Below are 18,536 nucleotides of genomic sequence, written 5' to 3' on the forward strand. Positions count from 1 at the left end.
TCACTACTTTCAATCAAGGGAACAAAGCAGTCAGGGCCATCCTGCACAAACATTGGCATATTATAAAACATGACCCCTATCTGAAGGATGTGATACCGGCTCAACCAAGCATCACATTCAGATGGTCTCTGACTTTGAAAAACATCCTAGCCCCTAGCAGGGTTCGGAGACCGAAAATGCCGCAAACAAACTTTTTGTCCAAATTAAATGGCTCCTTTAAATGTGGTCACTCACGGTGTCTATGTTGTAACATCATCACTCACAAGAAATATACATACACATCCACCGTCACAAAAGAATTATTTACTATTAAGTCATTCCTCAATTGCAGTAGTTCCTACGTAATTTACCTAATGGAATGTACCTGCCATTTACAATATATAGGGAGAACCACACAATGTCTGCGATCCAGATTGAACAAACATCGATTTAATGTGAACACAGGCTTTCTAAAACACAGCGTGTCCCGTCATTTCTCTCAGGTACACAATTGCCAGTTCAACCAAATCAACATTACACCAATTGAGGACATCCATCCAGATGTCCCCAATAGGTTCAACAAACTCAAACAGAGGGAAAATTATTGGATATTCAGACTACAAACACTACACCCAGGGGGTCTTAATGACATCTCTGAGTCCACATTAGATTAATATATCTTAATTTCAGGTAACGTGATCAACAAAAGCCATTGCTAACATGTTCATAACAGTGAAATTAAAATAAAACGAAAATAAGAATATAATTATCCCTAATGGGTGCTCCTTCTGGCATACCTACTATCTTATATCAATATCGATGTAAACCATTTGATGTGATAACTAAAAAGTTTGTCACTATGCCATTACCATTCATTATCTTATATATGCCAAATAAATACACAGAAGTATTCTTACTTCTTCATCAACTTACCTATGTTCCGTTTGGCCCATCATGTCTTGTTCCCCCTGATGTCTTGACTTTCCTTGGTTGTCCCGGCCACGGAGACGCGTCTCAGCGTTCTCAGTGTAACCTAGCAACACAACTACTTTCATTACAAAGTTACTTCACGCTAAACTTATCAAAAATATTGAAAGTTTCACTAATCATTTATATAAAAATATAAAATTGTCAATTCAGAGCTTGTTTTACTGGTTTTAATACACCTGTTTTAATGCATTGCAGATGAGAACACACTCCCGGCTTTTAAAGACCACTACTTTTAGGTTATTTCTGTAATTTATACAATTCAGGCACTATCCCACTGTATCCCTATCATCAAGCGTCTATGTTTTGTAAACAAAAGAAAGTATTTTTATAATGGTTCATTTCTGTTTTAACTGCCCTTTTGTTGAAAAAACCGGGTGTGACATCACGGTCGCACTCTGACCTCGGCAGATTTGGCGGTTTTTCACTCCTGTTAATTTGAACTCACTATGTTATATAAAGTGTCAGAAGCACAATGTGTACATGGCCTGAGGAAGACGCTCGTTCAGCGTTGAAACGCGTAGCCACATATTGAAATAAACGTTTTTATTATATCTGGACTTTACCATCATTTCTACAAATTTCGCCACGCAGCAGCGTCTCCAGACGATCCATTTTTTTCTCCTCCTTTCTCCGTTAATCAAGCGGTCCCTTCTGGGAACCGATCCGGATCTGGCAGCAGCATATGTGGATCTACCCTTACGCTTTAAACATCCTACCTAGGTGAGCATGGTAATTGCCCCCTTGCTTCACCCACCTAACATATTGACCTGCACAAGGTGGCGCCGTGTGTTTTTTGCTCTCTCTCTCTTCACGCTACAGTATTAGCAGACGTGCCGCATGCTAGGCACGTCTGCTAGAGCACACGTCTGATTCTGCCCGTTAGGAGCAGAAGAAGCCTGCGTGAGGAGAGGGTGAGTAAGCACCCCTCCCTGATCGATACAGTTATTTAGTTAGGGTTACACAGGGATAATAGGTGGTATATATAGCGATCATGGGGGTTAATACATGATTAATACAGGGATGGCTGGACTACCCATCATCCCTGTATATTACCCCTATCATCCCTGTGTATAACAACTATCATTCCTGTATATAACCCCCATCATCACTGTATATACCAGCCAGGCTGGTATATACAGAGATGATGGGGGTTATATACAGGGATGATGGGGTTATATACAAGGATGATGGGAGTTATATAGTGATGATGGCTGGACCAGGCATCATCCCTGTATATAACCCCATCATCCCTGTATATACCAGCCATTATTCCTGTATATAACCCCCATCATCCCTGTATATAACCTCCATCATCCCTGTGTATAACCCCCATCATTCCTGTATATACCAGCCATCATCCCTGTATATAACCTCCATTAATCATCCCTGTATATACCAACCATCATCCCTGTATATAACCTCCACCATCCCTGTGTATACCAGCGATCATCCCTGTATATAACCTCCATCATCCCTATATATAATCTCCATCATCCCTGTATATACCAACCATCATCCCTGTATATAGGGATGATGGAGGGGTTATATACAGGGATGATGGCTGGTATATACATTAACAGGGATGATGGTTGGTATATACAGGGATAATGGTTGGTATATATAGGGATGATAGGGGCATATACAGGGATGATGGTGGTTATATACAGGGATAATGGCTGGTATATACAGTAACAGGGATAATGGTTGGTATATACAGAGAGGTCTACAACTCTTTATAATTCAAACTCCGCTGTCAGATGTCAGAGAAATGATTGAAGTCTATGTACACTATTTTTTTTTTTACAAAAGTAAAAATAATTTTTAGCAAAATCGAATTAGAAATTTGCACCAAACACACTGATACACACACACACACACACACACACACACACACACACACACACACACACACACACACACACACACACACACAAACACAGACGCTGAACGAAACCATAGCTTTCCGTTTCCATTACTATTGATTTCAATGGTAACGCTTCCGTAGGAGACAAACGGAAACCATTAGCAACTGAAGAGTTACCATTGAATTCAATGGTAATGAAAACGGAAAGCTGTGGCTACCATCTCGCTTCCGTTCAGTTTCCGTTCATGGGTACCCCTGATGGAAATGTCTGACGGAACCCATGATCGGAACCCCGACGCAGATGTGAACGAAGCCTTAGATGTGATGGTAACAGCTCGATCCTTTGTGTTACATGCATTGGGGGGGCGCTCTCAGATCTGTTTTGCCCCCCCACCCCCGTGCTAAACCCCTAGCTACGCCTCTGGCCAGATTAAAGGGGTTTGTACGGGCATTAAAGGGGTTTGTAAATGCTTTTTTGCATTTATGTATTGGACACGTAGGGTGGTATAACCTTCTAGAAATCCCAGTTTGTATAAGTTCTAGGGCAGGGCTTCTCAACTTTTTTCTTCTAGGTCCTCACTAGCCAGAACATGATGATGCCTGGACCTCACCAGTGGTTGAAGTCCATGCCAAAAATATTTCTCAATTTACTCCGGAAGCGAGTGCAACATTTAAGGTGTATTCTAATGTGTTGACTTTCATCAGTAGTGTGCCGCACAAATAAAAGCCACCAGGTAAAACCGTGTGTGTTTTACCACGTATCAGGCCAGGATCATACACAGTTTTGATGCAGGTTTTGTGGCAGTTTTTGACTCAGAGTTTTGAACCGAACACGGAAGTGGACACAAAAGAAAGGAGATGCATCAGACTTTTCTTTACACATTTCCTTCCTTTTGGATCCACTTCTTGCTTTGGCTCAAAAAACGGACCCAAAAACTTTGTGTCAGGGACGTAACTAGGAAAGACTGGGCCCCATAGCAAACTTTTGACAGGGCTCCCCCTCCCCTAGGTGTCACAGCCCCCCTTATAGGCAGCCCCCTTATACATAGTGCCCCATGTAGACAGTGCTATACAGCCCCCCTGTAGATTGTGCCATACAGCCCCCCTGTAGATTGTGCCATACAGCCCCCCTGTAGACAGTACTATATGGCCCCTCTGTAGACAATGTCACACCCCACTTGTAGATAGCGCCTCCAACCTCCCCCTTGTAAATAGTGCCATACAGCCCCCCTGTAGATAGCGCCATACAGCTCCCCCTGTATATAGTGTCACACAGCCCCCCTCCCTTGTATATAGTGCCACACAGCCCCACTCCCTAGTATATAGTGCCACACAGAACCCTGTAGATTGTGCCACACACAAACCCCTGTAGATTGCGTGTAGGTGGCTTGACTCTCGGTGCGGAACAACAGATATGACACAGCTTCTGGTTTAACCATTTACTGCAATCAATTGAACAGGTCCTTTTCATTCTGGTCGGCGCAGACAGTACCACCAAGGTTGGGGGAAGTCGAGCCCGCTGGAATCCCCCTGAGAGATGTCGCGCCTAACCCCCACATTACCAAGCTTTTGGTTTCTGCATGCCTCTGACAGTCACGTTGGGAGCTATCCACTATTGTCAGCATACCCTCAGGTAAGAGTTACACTCTCGGCCATGGGTTGCATCGTGGGGGTCAGTAGCTCGACCGGCCTTCGGGCACTGTCACGGGTCCTTGCGGAGCTATCCGCAACCTTTCATGGCAACCCTCTTCCGCCCTCAGTCGGCGGCCAAGCTAAGCAGCACGCCTAGGACACAACCGAACAGCCACAGGTGACAGATATGAGTTGTTCAAAGTCCTGGTGCTAGTCCGATACTGACTTATGTCACTCTGCTTATTTACTGTCTGCTCCAAACTCCATACACTTGATATAGTTAACAGTCCAAAACAATCTTTGGAAAACTTCTAACTTCAGACAACATACTTCCTCATAGATAAGCGCAGGGACACTGGCATGTGCAATACTAACGGGCAGGCTGGAAAGTTGGAGACCGTAGCTCAGAATCGACTCCGTGTTCTGTGTATAGGTGAAGGCACGGGCAATTTAGGCCTACAGCATGGTATCTGCAACCCCATGTCCTTATGGTGACAGGAGGTGCCAATGGGGGGGAAGGAATCCAGTACCTGTACCCCTCTGGTCTGTCTCCTCATCTGGTCCAGCTTGCTGAGTCTGGCGCTGCTCCAATATGTGGCTGGTTGCTGCCTCCGGTCTCTCCACACTTGTATCTCGCTGGTCTCCACCGCTCTGCCGCCAACTGTCCGACCTCGCTTCCTCTCTCTCAACCATCTCCACCACAGCCACTCGCTGCTCCCCTCACCACCCTTAGGCTGGGTTCACACGAGCACATTAACGTCCGTAATGGACGGACGTATTTCGGCCGGAAGTCCCGGACCGAACTCAGTGCAGGGAGCCGGGCTCCTAGCATCGTAGTTATGTACGACGCTAGGAGTCCCTGCCTCTCCGTGGAACTACTGTCCCGTACTGAAAACATGATTACAGTACGGGACAGTTGTCCTGCAGAGAGGCAGGGACTCCTAGCATCGTACATAACTATGATGCTAGGAGCCCGGCTCCCTGCACTGAGTTCGGGACGGGACTTCCGGCCGAAATACATCCGTCCATTACGGACGTTAATGTGCTCGTGTGAACCCAGCCTTACACTTCCCCCTTCGTTCTGAAGTGCAGCCCTCTGCACTTAAACCTCATAGTCCTGCAAATAAGCTTGTTGTCTGTTGCGGCTACATCCCTGAGGAAAACGTAATCCGCAGTTCTCTTTGGGTGTTGATGACTCCAAGGACCCGGTCAACTCCAATGCTTCTGTTGGCAGCGGTTCCCAAGATGAATTGGGGTTGTTTGAGGTGATCACCAGCCACCAGTTCCCCTCTGCATTAGTCCGTAATGAGTCCCTCTGATCTTCTGGTACTGGCAATTGTTCGGGTACTAATCAGTCTCAACCGGCAGGGATAATACGCTGAGTTCGTACGAAAGGAATCACACCACACAAAGTCTGGTACAAAGCTCCTCACTCCGCATCAGGAGAGGCGTCACTGCTTTATTAGACACATTTGTTCTATATCTCCTTTCTCCTGGGGGTGGGTACATGTGATCACACTTTTATAAAAGCACGTATCACTGTAAGTCTCTTGTTACTTGTGTCATCCTTGGATAGGTTCACCCTTATCTGGTCCTTTAGATATGTCTTCATAGTTCATTCATACCAGGAAGTGACTTGTTATTTTATTAGTGCGTAGTCCCTGTTCAGGGGCCATCTTGCCACGTATACTTATCTAATCCTACTATTGCTTCATCACAATTATGTACACAACTCTATAGTCTATATTTTATTAAAGAAAGAAAATTATTATAAACATTAACTTCTGTCCACTCCATCGTTCACACAATGAGATCACGTCTGACATTGGAAAGGTGCAGGGTCGCAACAGGTTCCGGTGTAGGTTTCTATTCTGACCTCGATCTCCTTCTAGTTGTACCTCATACACCGGGAGTTCAGGATCAATGCATTTGATCACCACATATGGTTTCCTTTTCCATCGGGGGTTCCAGCTTACCCCCACGTGTCGCTTGGTGGTTCCGGAGACGAGTACTCGATCTCCCGGATGAAAGATTGCGTGTCGTCTAGCCCAGTTCGGAGACTTCTCTCCTAATCCAACTCTCTCCACCCTGACTTTTGCGATGTTCAAACGCCTCTGGTGGTCTTGTACACCACTCAGCGGGGGACCTGTCCATGTGATATTCTGGGGTCTCCCACAGGAGCGCTAGTAGTAACCGACTAGGACGGCCGAACATCAGCTGATATGGGGCGTATCATGTCGTGCGGTGTACTGTTTGATTGTAAGCCCACACCAGGTCGTCTACGTACTTTGGTCATCGTTCGTGTTTCTCCTCCCCAAGAGTTCTCAGCAGACCAAGTAACGTGCGGTTAAATCCCTCACAGGCCCCGTTACCTTGCGGGTGGTAAGGCGTCGTCCTCGGTTTCTTGATATATAGATTACATAGCTCCCAGATGAGTTCGGATTAGAAATTTGGCCCTTGGTCGGATAACAATCGTCTTGGACACCCATAAGGGCGTAGGACGTGTTTCAATAATGCAGTGGCTGTTGTTGATGCCGTCTGATCCTGGGTGGGAATTACTACAGCAAATTTGGAGAAGTGGTCGACACACACTAAGGCATATTTGTGATCCGACGTGACTTCCTGTATGGTCAGGAAGTCGACTGACAGCAGTTCCAAAGGTTCTCCCGTCTTGATGACCATCGGTTCTTCGCACTGTTCTGTAGCTTTGTGCACAACACAGTTCGCTCATTCTTCGCATATGTGTCTGGTTACTTCCCCTAATCCTGGGGAAAAGAAGTGATTATGGATCAATTGGACCGTTTTGTCCGCTGCAAAGTGGCCTCCCTTGTCATGCATCCATCTGCATACCGACTTCACATCTGTCTTTGGCAACACCAGCTGCCATAGTTCATGATACTCTCGTGGAACCCACACTCTGCGGTACAAGACTCCATTTTGCAGCTCCAACCACTCTAATTGGCGGCCCAGGATTCGTGCTCGCGATGTCAGTCGGCTCCTCTCGACCGGTGTTGGTCTTTTTCCTCTAAGTACCTTGATGTCTTCGTCTAGTTGTTGGCGTGTCGCCCATTCAGTTTAGTCATAAATTTCAGCCATCGTGGTAGTTGCTTTAGCCACTCTAGTGACCCTCTTGGCCTTTGACTCTACAGGGGCCACCCGCAGTGGAGGAATCTCGATTTCCTCCTGTTCTTCATCCACCTCTCCACTAGGGATTTCACATGGTTGATGGGATAGAGCATCCACATTTGTGTGATCCTTGCCAGGTTTGTAGTGGATAACGTAGTCGAACCGAGTCAACCGGGCTACCCACCTCTGTTCCATTGCTCCCAACTTTGCGGTATTGAGGTAGGTCAGGGGATTATCAGGGTAGATGTCCAGCTGTAGTTTGTGGGGTTACGCTCCGTGGGCCATAGGCTGCGGCTGCCATGCGCGATGACCCGTTCTACTTCTCCTTGCTGTTGTGCAAGTACTGTTCCCAGCCCTTTTAAGCTACCATCGGTATATAACCTAAATGTTCGATTGAAGTCAGCAAAAGCTAGGATAGGGGCCGTCACTAGCTTGGGCTTTAACTCCTCGAACTCCAGTTGTTGATGTTTCTGCCACTGTTTAGCGACAGTCCGACTGTGACTTCCTTTTTTATGCGTGGGTTGTCCGAAAAGGAGCTGATTCAAAGGGCCCGCGACCTTGGCAAAGTCTTGAATATATCTGTGATAGTATCCGACTAATTCCAGATTGGCCCTTACTTCCATCGTGTTTTCCAGTACGGGCCACTCTTGCACCGCCTTCACCTTGGCAGAGTCTGGGGCGATTCCATTTGCATCCACGAGATGACCGAGGTACTTGATCTGCTGACGGGCCAATTTACACTTACTAGGTTTCAGTTTGAGACCATATTTGCCCAAGTCTCCTAAGCAATGCTCCATTAACCGCTGGAATGTACTCGGAGCGTTGGTGAGCCCAAACGGCATTCGGTTAAATTCAAACAGACCGGTGGGGATGATAAATGCAGTTTTCTCCTTGTCCACTTCCTTCATGGGTACCTGCCAGTACCCACTGTCTAGGTCCAGAGTCGTATAATATTGTGCTTTTTGTATGGCAGTTAACGACTCCTCCACCCGGGTAATGGATGAGCATCTATATTTGTACATGCGTTTAGATTTCGTTAACCCATGCAAAATCTAAGGGAGCCAACCTTCTTGCGTACCAGAACAATTGGAGCCGCCCACAGACTTTGCCTCTCCCAGATTACTTGACATTCCAACATCTTGTGCAATAGGTCTTTTACCTCTCGATGTAAAGCCAGTGGGATATTGCGATATCGTTCCCTGATAGGTGGGTTGATTCCTGTATGGATTTTGTGCTCTATGGTGGTGTTGCACCCATAGTCTTCCTCGTGTTGTGCGAATACCCAGTCAAACTGCTACACCAAAAGCTTCAACTGCTCCTTGGCCTCTGTCGTCGGGGCCACTCCATCCAGCCTCAACTGTTGCCACAGCCGATAACTTGAACCCTGTTCGAGAGTAGGAGCCCGATCCTCTTGTCTTGACCTTCCCTCGGTGAGTTCGGTAGTGGTTGGAATGGTCACGTCCTCCGGCCGGACTAACTCGATGCCCGCCAGTAGCGTTTCGGCTGATCTGACAATGGCGTTCTGTGTTGGATTAATCAAACGGACCGTGACCATACCCCTTGCAATTCGACACAACGTCCGTCCTATCACCCACTCGCCCGGATTATCTATAGTGGATACTGTTTCCACCATGACGAGGGCGCCTTTTAGCTTGTGGTGTGTCCCGACCATCAAAGGAATAGCAATAAATATAAAGGAAGTAAATGTATGGATATACAGGAAAGCGCTGCTGGTAAGAATTAATTAGCAATGGTAAATTCCTTGAATTATTTATTACAAGGCAATAAGGCAACGTGTATCGACACATGACATGTGTCTTTGTCAGGCCAAGGAAGAACAAACAGTAAAAAAATGACATCTTATATACAAATCCAAACAAGGTTACACAAATCAAGAACAGCCCCAAAAAAAACACGAAAACAGAGCTCATAGAAAGAGCAGCTGTCAGTGACATCATCAAGTAAACAGATGTTAATACAAAGTATGTGAATAAACCAAAAATAAACATACCAACTGATTAGTAATGCTTTAGGGTATGTGCACACGAGGTCATTACGTCCGTAATTGACGGACGTATTTCGGCCGCAAATACCGGACCGAACACAGTGCAGGGAGCCGGGCTCCTAGCATCATACTTATGTACGACGCTAGGAGTCTCTGCCTCGCTGCAGGACAACTGTCCCGTACTGTAATCATGTTTTCAGTACGGGACAGTAGTTCCACGGAGAGGCAGAGACTCCTAGCGTCGTACATAAGTATGATGCTAGGAGCCCGGCTCCCTGCACTGTGTTCGGTCCGGTACTTGCGGCCGAAATACGTCCGTCAATTTACGGACGTAATGCCCTCGTGTGCACATACCCTTACCAATGCATTATTCTGCCAATACATGCAAGATGAGCAAAATGGACATTACAATAGCAGGGGTACATAATATGGCGTTATGAGCGGATGAGCCATGGAAAACATGGAAAGAGAAAGACAGAGTAAAATACAACATTTAAAAGTCAAAAACAGCAATTAAAAGTTAATACTGTATTATATTTACGTGTCTTGTAGATTAGTCCACAGGGGGATGCGGACCCTATTGAGAACCTTTGGAGCATCCTCAAGCAAAATATCTATGAGTGTGGGAGGCAGTTCACATCAAAACAGAAGCTCTGGGAGGCTATTCTGACATCCTGCAAAGATATTTAAGCAGAAACTGTCCAAACACTCACAAATTCAATGGATGCAAGAATTGTGAAGTTGATATCAAAGAAGGGGTCCTATGTTAACATGTAACTTGGCCTGTTAATTATTTTTTTTATTGAAAGAGCTTTTGATTTCTGTAAATATGACCTCCTGATGCTGCAAATTCAACAAATGACCATTTTAGTTCTCTTTACAACCTTTAAAATGTTTTGATCTCTGTTGTGCATAATAATTTGAAACAGTGCATTTTGAGTTTTTTACTTCTAAAAAAAAATCTGTTATCATTAGGAGATTTGTTCAACAAAATTCGCATTATACTCCAAAGGTTGATGGCTTGAAGATTATACTGACTGTCATTTGCATCGACTATTTAGGAAAATCAGCGAAAAATAACATTTGCATAATTTGGAACGCGGTGTAGTTCTATCATGGGTGCCTCTAACCTCTCTTGGTTCTGGAACTTGTCGTGGAATAACTGGTACGTCATGGTCGTAACTTCGGATCCCGTATCAATCAGACCCCTCCAGTCCCCCAATGATGGCCGTCACAACTGGACATCGTCCCGTCAAAAAATCCACGTTCCCTCGTGGACCTAACAGTGAATTGTACGCGGCTTGGGCCTCAGCGGCGGGAGCTTCTAGTTTAACGGCGGCTGTTCTTGTCTGGGGAACTGCTCCGTTCTGCAGTCTCGGGCAAAGTGTCCTGGTTGATCACAGCGCCAACAGCGACGAGGACCTCCTGACGGGGCTCAGGACAGTCGAGGCGGCGGCGTTCGTCTATCGGCCATAACTCTCAACTGCACAACCTCCGTTTTCAACTCCCGGATTGCTTCACGGACGTCCCAGGCGAAATCCTGGAACCCACTCCCAGTTGTTCCCCTCCGCCTGGCGTCGCTTCGGTAGGGCCTGTACACTGTCATTCCACATTTGCTTCCCCGGCTTCTTCTCTTAGGACTTCGCCCATGGTCACCGTGGCTCTGACGAAACCTCTCAGTGTCCTCCTCAAGTTGCGACTCTCCAGATCGGAGATGAACTGGTTCCTCACAATCTGGTCAGGCTCGGGTAGTGCCGCACATCCCGCTGGGTCTTTCTTCACCAACCTGCTCCACATGCCTTGAAGTCCCACTGCAAATTGTTTGAGGGACTACCCATTCTTTTCCACCCGCGTGTAGAATTACTTTTGCAGGTCGGCGGGTGAAGTGACGTCCCCAAACAATGAGTCTAGTCTATTAATGATAGTCTCTAGCATGTCACGCTGGTCGGCTGGTAAGACCAGTTCAGCTCTCCTTGCATACCCCTCTAGGGAATTAAGCGCTAAATCAGCTTGGTGTGCCAACGCTACCAGGAACAACCGGACAGCCGCGCGTACCCTCTCGGCCCAATCTGTAATAGGTACACTCTGTCCATTGAATTTAGGGATGGCCATCAGCGTGGCTTCCATCGGTATCACGCCCGCGGAAGGCGCGGCTCTTCCACCGCTGCTTGATGGTTCCATCCTCCTCTAATCCGGATGTTGATCCTGCCGACTACGCCAAATTGTGTAAGCAGGTTGACTCTCGATATGGAACAATAAATACAACACAGCTTCTGGTTTAACCGTTTACTGCAATCAATTGAACAGGACCTTTTCCTTCTGGTAGGTACAGACAGTAACACTGAGGTTGGGGATGTCAAGCCCGCTGGAGTCCCCCTGAGAGAGGTCGTGCCTAACCCCCACATTACCAAGCTTTGGTATCTGCATGCCTATGACAGTCACGGTGGGAGCTATCCACTATTGTCAGCATACCCTCAGGTAAGAGTTACACTCTCGGCCTTGGGTTGCGTTGTGGGGGTCAATAGATCGACCGGCCTTCAGGCACCGCCACGGGTACTTGCGGAGCTATCCACTACCTTTCATGGCAACCCTCTCCCGCCCTCAGTCGGTGGCCAAGCTACGCAGCACGCCTAAGACGCAACCGAACAGCCACAGGTGACAGATATGAGTTGTTCAAAGTTCTGGTGCTAGTCCAATACTGACTTCTGTCACTCTGCTTGTTCTAATGTCTGCTCCTAACTCCACACACTTGATATAGTTAACAGTCCAAAACAATCTTCGAAAAACGTCTAACTTCAGACAACATACTTCTTCGTAGATAAGCGCAGGGACACTGGCATGTGGCAATACTAACAGGCAGGCAGGGAAGTTGAAGACCGTGGCTCAGAATCTACTCCGTCTTCCAGGTATAGGTGAAGGCACGAGCAATTTAGGCCTACAGCATGGGATCTGCAATCCCCTGTCCTTATGGTGACACGAGGTGCCAATGTGGGGGAAGGAATCCGGTACCTGTACCCCTCTGGTCTGTCTCCGGAGATCCGCAACAGGCAAGTTGGTGGGGATTACGCCGGGGTGGGCACACTGCCTCCTGCAGATTTTTGGGAGGAACTCAGGCTGGTAGGGGAAATGGAGGGGAAGTGCAGTCTCCCGGTTGGCGCTGTGCCTTTGGATCACGGTCGGAGAGGTGCATTAGAAGAGAATTTTTGGGCCACCTGAAGCTAAGCTGGGGCCCCCAGTGTGGGGCTAGCGGTAGAGGAACGTATTGTGAGGTTACCTGGTTCTGAATAAGGATGTCTGGCTGATGTGGTGTTGTCTTCACGCAGGATCCCATGATGGAGGGTGTCGTCGCATCGATTACCGGCTGGTGGCAAATTCAGGAGGTTCAGGACAAGGACTGTGAGTTGGGACCGGGTGCATGGCTCATTGAAAGACAAGTGTCCAGGCCGGGGGAGAATTGCAGCTCAGGTCACCACTACGATCAGGATGGATCGCGTGGTCGTTCTGATGACTGGAGGGCACCATCCATGAGGAATCCGGAGGCGTTATCACCTGTCGGGAGGGCCGTACATTGATCGTGGATGGAGGGGTCGACTGATGTCTCGTTATTATGCAGGGGCACCGTTGGACCATCAAGCGTTGGTCGGCCGGTTTTTCCAGAGAGCAGTGGACCGGCAGGTCTTGTTAGCTCCGAAAGGGGGACCTCAGACTTTGGCGATTGATTTCGGGATAGAGAGGGCTTGGAAACAGGTTCAGGGTACGGTTTTGTCTTCCCCTCCGGGGAGTGTGTTGGGGTCGGATGAAGGATCAAGTACGGTGTTAGAGGGTTCACAGGTTGGCGGAGGGGATTCAACTCAGGCTGGTGTGGGTCCGGTGTCAAATATGGCATATAGGGAATCTTATCTGGTCTTTTCAGGTCCTCTTGGGTCCTCTGGGGATCGAAAAACAGGAGTTTGTGGAGTTATTTTCCCTTTTGCCGTTGGATGAATTTCCAGAGACGAAGGAGGTGGACATCGGTGAAAAACAGAAGAAATGTGAGGAGGAAGTGCGCAAACGTAGGTACAGAAAGATTTCTAAGACTTTTGGCAATTGGCTGCGTGCCTTTTGCATTTATGCGAACATCTGGGGGGTGAAGGTTCTGGAAAAATGCGAGTCGATTTTTTGTTACGTGGCCGGCATTTGGGATACATGCAAGACTTATGGGGGTTTGGCTTGGTGGAGGTACGACTAACAATTTCGTCAACGCTTGGCGGCATGCCCCTCTATGCATTGGGATCAGTTGGACCTGCCATTATGGATGCAACTCATAATGTCCCAGCGCTCTGCCCCCTTTTATGGGGGGTGGGCAAGGTTCTGCCCAACCGCCCCTTAACAAACAGGGAGTGTGTTTTGGCCCTTCAATGGGGCTGTCATGCAAATTTAGGCATGAGTGCTCAGCATGTGTTGGTCTCCACCCCTACTCTTGTTGTTTTAAGCAAACCGTTAAGCGCCCTGGGGACGACTCTGGGAAAGGGGAGGAATCAAGTCAACCTAGGCGCGATGCTACCATGGGTCAAGCGGTATGGCAATAGGGCACATGCAATTTTGTTAAGGGACGCTTTTTCGGTTGGGTTTCGCATTCCGGGCTCTGGAGGTGGGATTGGTTCGGGGGTTCCAGTAAATTTAAAAACGTCTGTTTCTCCGTTGGGAGTAGTTCCGAAAAAGGAGACAGGAAAGTTTAGGATGATATATCATCTTTCCTTTCCGAAAAGCTCATCTGTTAATGTCAGCATAGATAGGGACCTTTGCTCTGTGTCGCATGCTTCATTTGATAGGGCAGTGGATTTGGTACGGGAATCGGGTCCGGGCTGCCCTATTGGCAAAAGTGGATGTCGAGCCGGCGTTCAGGTTACTTCCTATTCACCCAGACAGTCATCACTTTCTTGGCTTCTTTTTCGATGGTGGGTATTTTGGGCACATTTGTTTACCCATGCGTCTTTCCCTGTCCTGTTCATATTTTGAGGACTTTAGTAGTTTTGTGGAGTGGGTGGTCTTCCGGTTTTGGTAGCGCCATCCATTACCTAGACAATTTCTTGTGCGTAGGCCCGCCTGGGTCCCCAGTTTGTTGCCACATGTTGAGTACGTTGTTGAGAATTTGGCATTCCTATGGCGGCGAACAAGACAGTGGGGCCAGCTCCCTGCCTCACTTCTTTGGGTCACTCAATTGACTCGATTAGTGGGGTTTGCCGTTTACCAGTGGACAAGTTGGCTAATCTACGGGACGGGATTTGTCGGCTAGGTAGGCTTCGGAAGGTTAGGCTAGGGGGCTGGACCCCTCTTATAGTCCAGAGTACACACAGGTCAAAGGTCAGGAACGAGGTCGAACGAGGTCAGAACGAGGCGCGCACACCCTATGGGATCTGAGGAGGAGGCTGGGGCCAGCGCTTGCCGACTCGTGGCTGCGGCTGTCAGGGGAGGAACGGAGCTGACAGCCTGCAGCCACGGACATGACGCACTATGTACAGGGGGCTATGTGCGGCACTATGTACAGGGGGCTGTGTGTATGTGGTGTTTTAAAGTGTGTGGTATTATTATATTCAGGCGCGCAGTGTTTGGTGCTATTATATTTAGGGGTACAGTATGTGGCACCATGATAACTTTATTTTCATTTACAGGTGTGGAAATGTTGGAAAAGTGTCGAAGACATCTGAGTGGCAAATTCTGCAGAAATCAGTCATGGCTGGGAGAAGTCGTCATGTGCTCTGGACCGGATGGAGTAGAAAAGAGGAAAAAAACTACTAGAATCTGAGACGTCGTCACATGTGAGTCACTAGATTTATAGAGAATCTGTCACCTCTCCTGGAAGATCAGGAAAATAGAAGCCGCCGCAAAAATATTAGAATACGCGGCCTTCCGGAATCCATATCTCATGAGGCACTTCCTACAGCAGCTCGAGAGATTTTTGTATCTATCTTAGGAGAGGAGAGAACAGCGCCAATTCAAATCGAACGCATACACAGGGCACTGAGGGCCAAGCCACGTTCCCAAGATCCACCTAGAGATGTTATATGTGGTCTTCTCAGCTATGTAGATACAGCTGGACTTCTGAAACAAGCAAGATCCTCAGAGGGAATTTGTTATGAAGGAACTACTATTCTTCTTTTTCAAGATTTAGCTGCCTCAACCCTTGCTAAACGTCGCATATTAAAGCCGCTGTTGGATAAATTGAGGGCTAACAACATCCCGTTTCGTTGGCTTTATCCTTTTGGAGTAGGGATACATAAACAGGATAAACACATCGTGATCAGGAATCCTGAAGATCTGCAAGCGGCCTGGGAAACACTCGGACTGCAACCTATAGATATTCCCTCATGGCTTCCGTTGGCATACCCGCCGAAAATTCCGACTTTACAAGATGCGGGTCCCTGGACAGCGGTGTCTGGATTTCGCTCATCATCAGGGAAGAAAAGTACCCCTACAACCCAGAGAAGGGACCCTAACTGAGGTCCCGAGGTTGAGATAATGTTGAATGTTTTGCATAACCTTCTGCACTAATGAATGTCACCATTTCAGTGTTCTGAGCTCATATCTAGGATTTAAAGGGTTATATAGCCACCTTGGCTAGATTAACAAGGAATTATGGCTGGTAATCAGGTCCTCACTCATGTTGATATTAGGCTCTGAATATGTGCTTGAAGTGTCTTGTTGGTTTTATAACAGATATATAAAAAGCCGCTTAGGTGGGGTCAGGGTTGTTGAGTCTCGAAGTCAAACTCATACGTTTTAAAATGAACCCCCTGGCCTTTTCCTATAAGGAGAATCTTCCTTATAATAGAGTGAAGCTACGGGTTTTGGTAGCTGATAGAATTTCACTCACTTACCAGGTTCTCGGTTTATTCCGATATGGAATATGGTTGATCACAATTTTATTATTTTTATGTTCTTTTTATTATGTCATGTGGTATGAACAGTTCATGCGGAGGATGTATGAGAAATATGGCGGAACTTAAGGTAGTGTCTCACAATGTGAGAGGTCTCAATGTCCCACAGAAACGTAGCCAAATTGTTAGAATGTGGAAGAAACAGGCGGCACAAGTAGTCCTTATACAAGAGACACATTTCAAACATTCACATATACCTAACATTCCCTCCAGAGATTTCAATTTATGGTTTCACAGCCCGTATCGGTCAGCTGCACGAGGGGTCAGCATAGCCATACATAATGGTATCCCATTTTCGCTAACAACAAAAATAGAAGATGTGGAAGGCAGATATTTGTTCATAAAGGGGAAAATTGGTAATAATGTATATACTTTTGCTAATTTATATGCCCCCAACATTGGGCAGTCTTCCTGGCTTATCCATACCTTGAACATCTTGAGGGATTTTTCTGAAGGGATTTTGGTGGTGGGAGGAGACTTGAATCTACCGCTCAACCCGATTTTAGATACCACGGGTTCTCAGCATACATCATATAAGAGACTCGCGCAACTGAATAAAGCTCTGCACTCCCTACACTTAACAGATATCTGGAGATTACTACATCCATTAGATAAAGATTATTCATATTTTTCACCTATTCATAATACGTATCACAGACTAGATTACATTTATGTGTCACAGAAATACACGTCGCTAGTCAGATCAGCGGACATAGGACACATTTTACTATCTGACCACGCCCCAATATCAGTGACCCTCAGCTTAACGGGCATTCCCAAGGGTAATTGGTGTTGGAAATTGAATGATACTCTTATTGCAGATAAGACTAATGCTCAGATTGTCGAGGACCATATGTCCCAATATTTTAAGCACAACACATCAGATTCTATCTCAGTCCCGATTTTATGGGAAGCCCACAAGTCAGTGATGAGAGGGGAACTTATTTCACTGGGAACGCATGTGAAGAAAAAGACAAATGCAGTATTGAATGACCTTTTTTCCCAAATTTCCTTTTTGGAGAGGGTACACAAAAAGACAATAGCTATGTCCTCACTGAAAGAACTAACTAGCCTTAGAGAAAAGGTAAAAGATGTTCTTAATGTTAAATCTGCACATCTGCTCCAAATATCAAAATATAAGCAATATGCCCATGGGGACAGGGGGAATAAGATGATGTCGGCCTTAATTCGCAAACAACAAACAAGGACGTTTATCCCAGAGATCAAACAAGAGACGGGGGGAATGGCTACAGACACGGCTCAAATTGCAGAGGCTTTTCAAGCCTTCTACCACAATCTATATAATTTAAATACTACTTCAAGTTTGTTAGAATCTGGTTCCAACAAGGCCTCCTTGATCACTAACTTCCTTAAAACTATTGACCTCCCCAAAATAGAGGAAGCGGATCTTGAAGCTCTTATTGAACCCTTTACGGAAGGGGAATTGGGAAAAATTCTGATGTCCATCCCTTCAGGGAAAAGCCCTGGCCCAGACGGTTTCACAGTGGGATATTATAAAAAATTTAAGACCACGTTACTTCCCCACTTTACTAAATTGTGTAATTCCTTGCTCGGAGGCGAGCAGTTTCCAAAACAGGCCTTAGAAGCTCACATCACAATCCTACCTAAAGAAGGGAAAGACCCCACATGCTGTGGTAGTTACAGACCCATTTCTCTCTTGAATGCAGACATAAAATGGTGGGCCAAGGCTTTAGCTGCCAGATTGGGACCATTGCTTCCTAAAATAATAGGACAAGAACAAACTGGTTTTGTTCGAGAAAGACAAGGTAAGGATAACACCTGCAGAGTTCTGAGACTGATAGAATATGCCAGGCTTCGCAAGGTTCCTCTTGTCCTCATGGGCACAGATGCAGAAAAGGCCTTCGATAGGGTTAGTTGGGCCTATTTAGAAGCTACTCTAAAGAAATTTGGGATACCTCAACTGTTCATTCAAGCAATATTTTCACTATACAAAGACCCTAGTGCGAGAATTAGAGTTAATGGGACCCTCTCAAAACCTTTT

Source organism: Rhinoderma darwinii, chromosome 4, assembly GCF_050947455.1.
Source record: "Rhinoderma darwinii isolate aRhiDar2 chromosome 4, aRhiDar2.hap1, whole genome shotgun sequence".
Classification (NCBI taxonomy): Eukaryota; Metazoa; Chordata; class Amphibia; order Anura; family Rhinodermatidae; genus Rhinoderma; species Rhinoderma darwinii.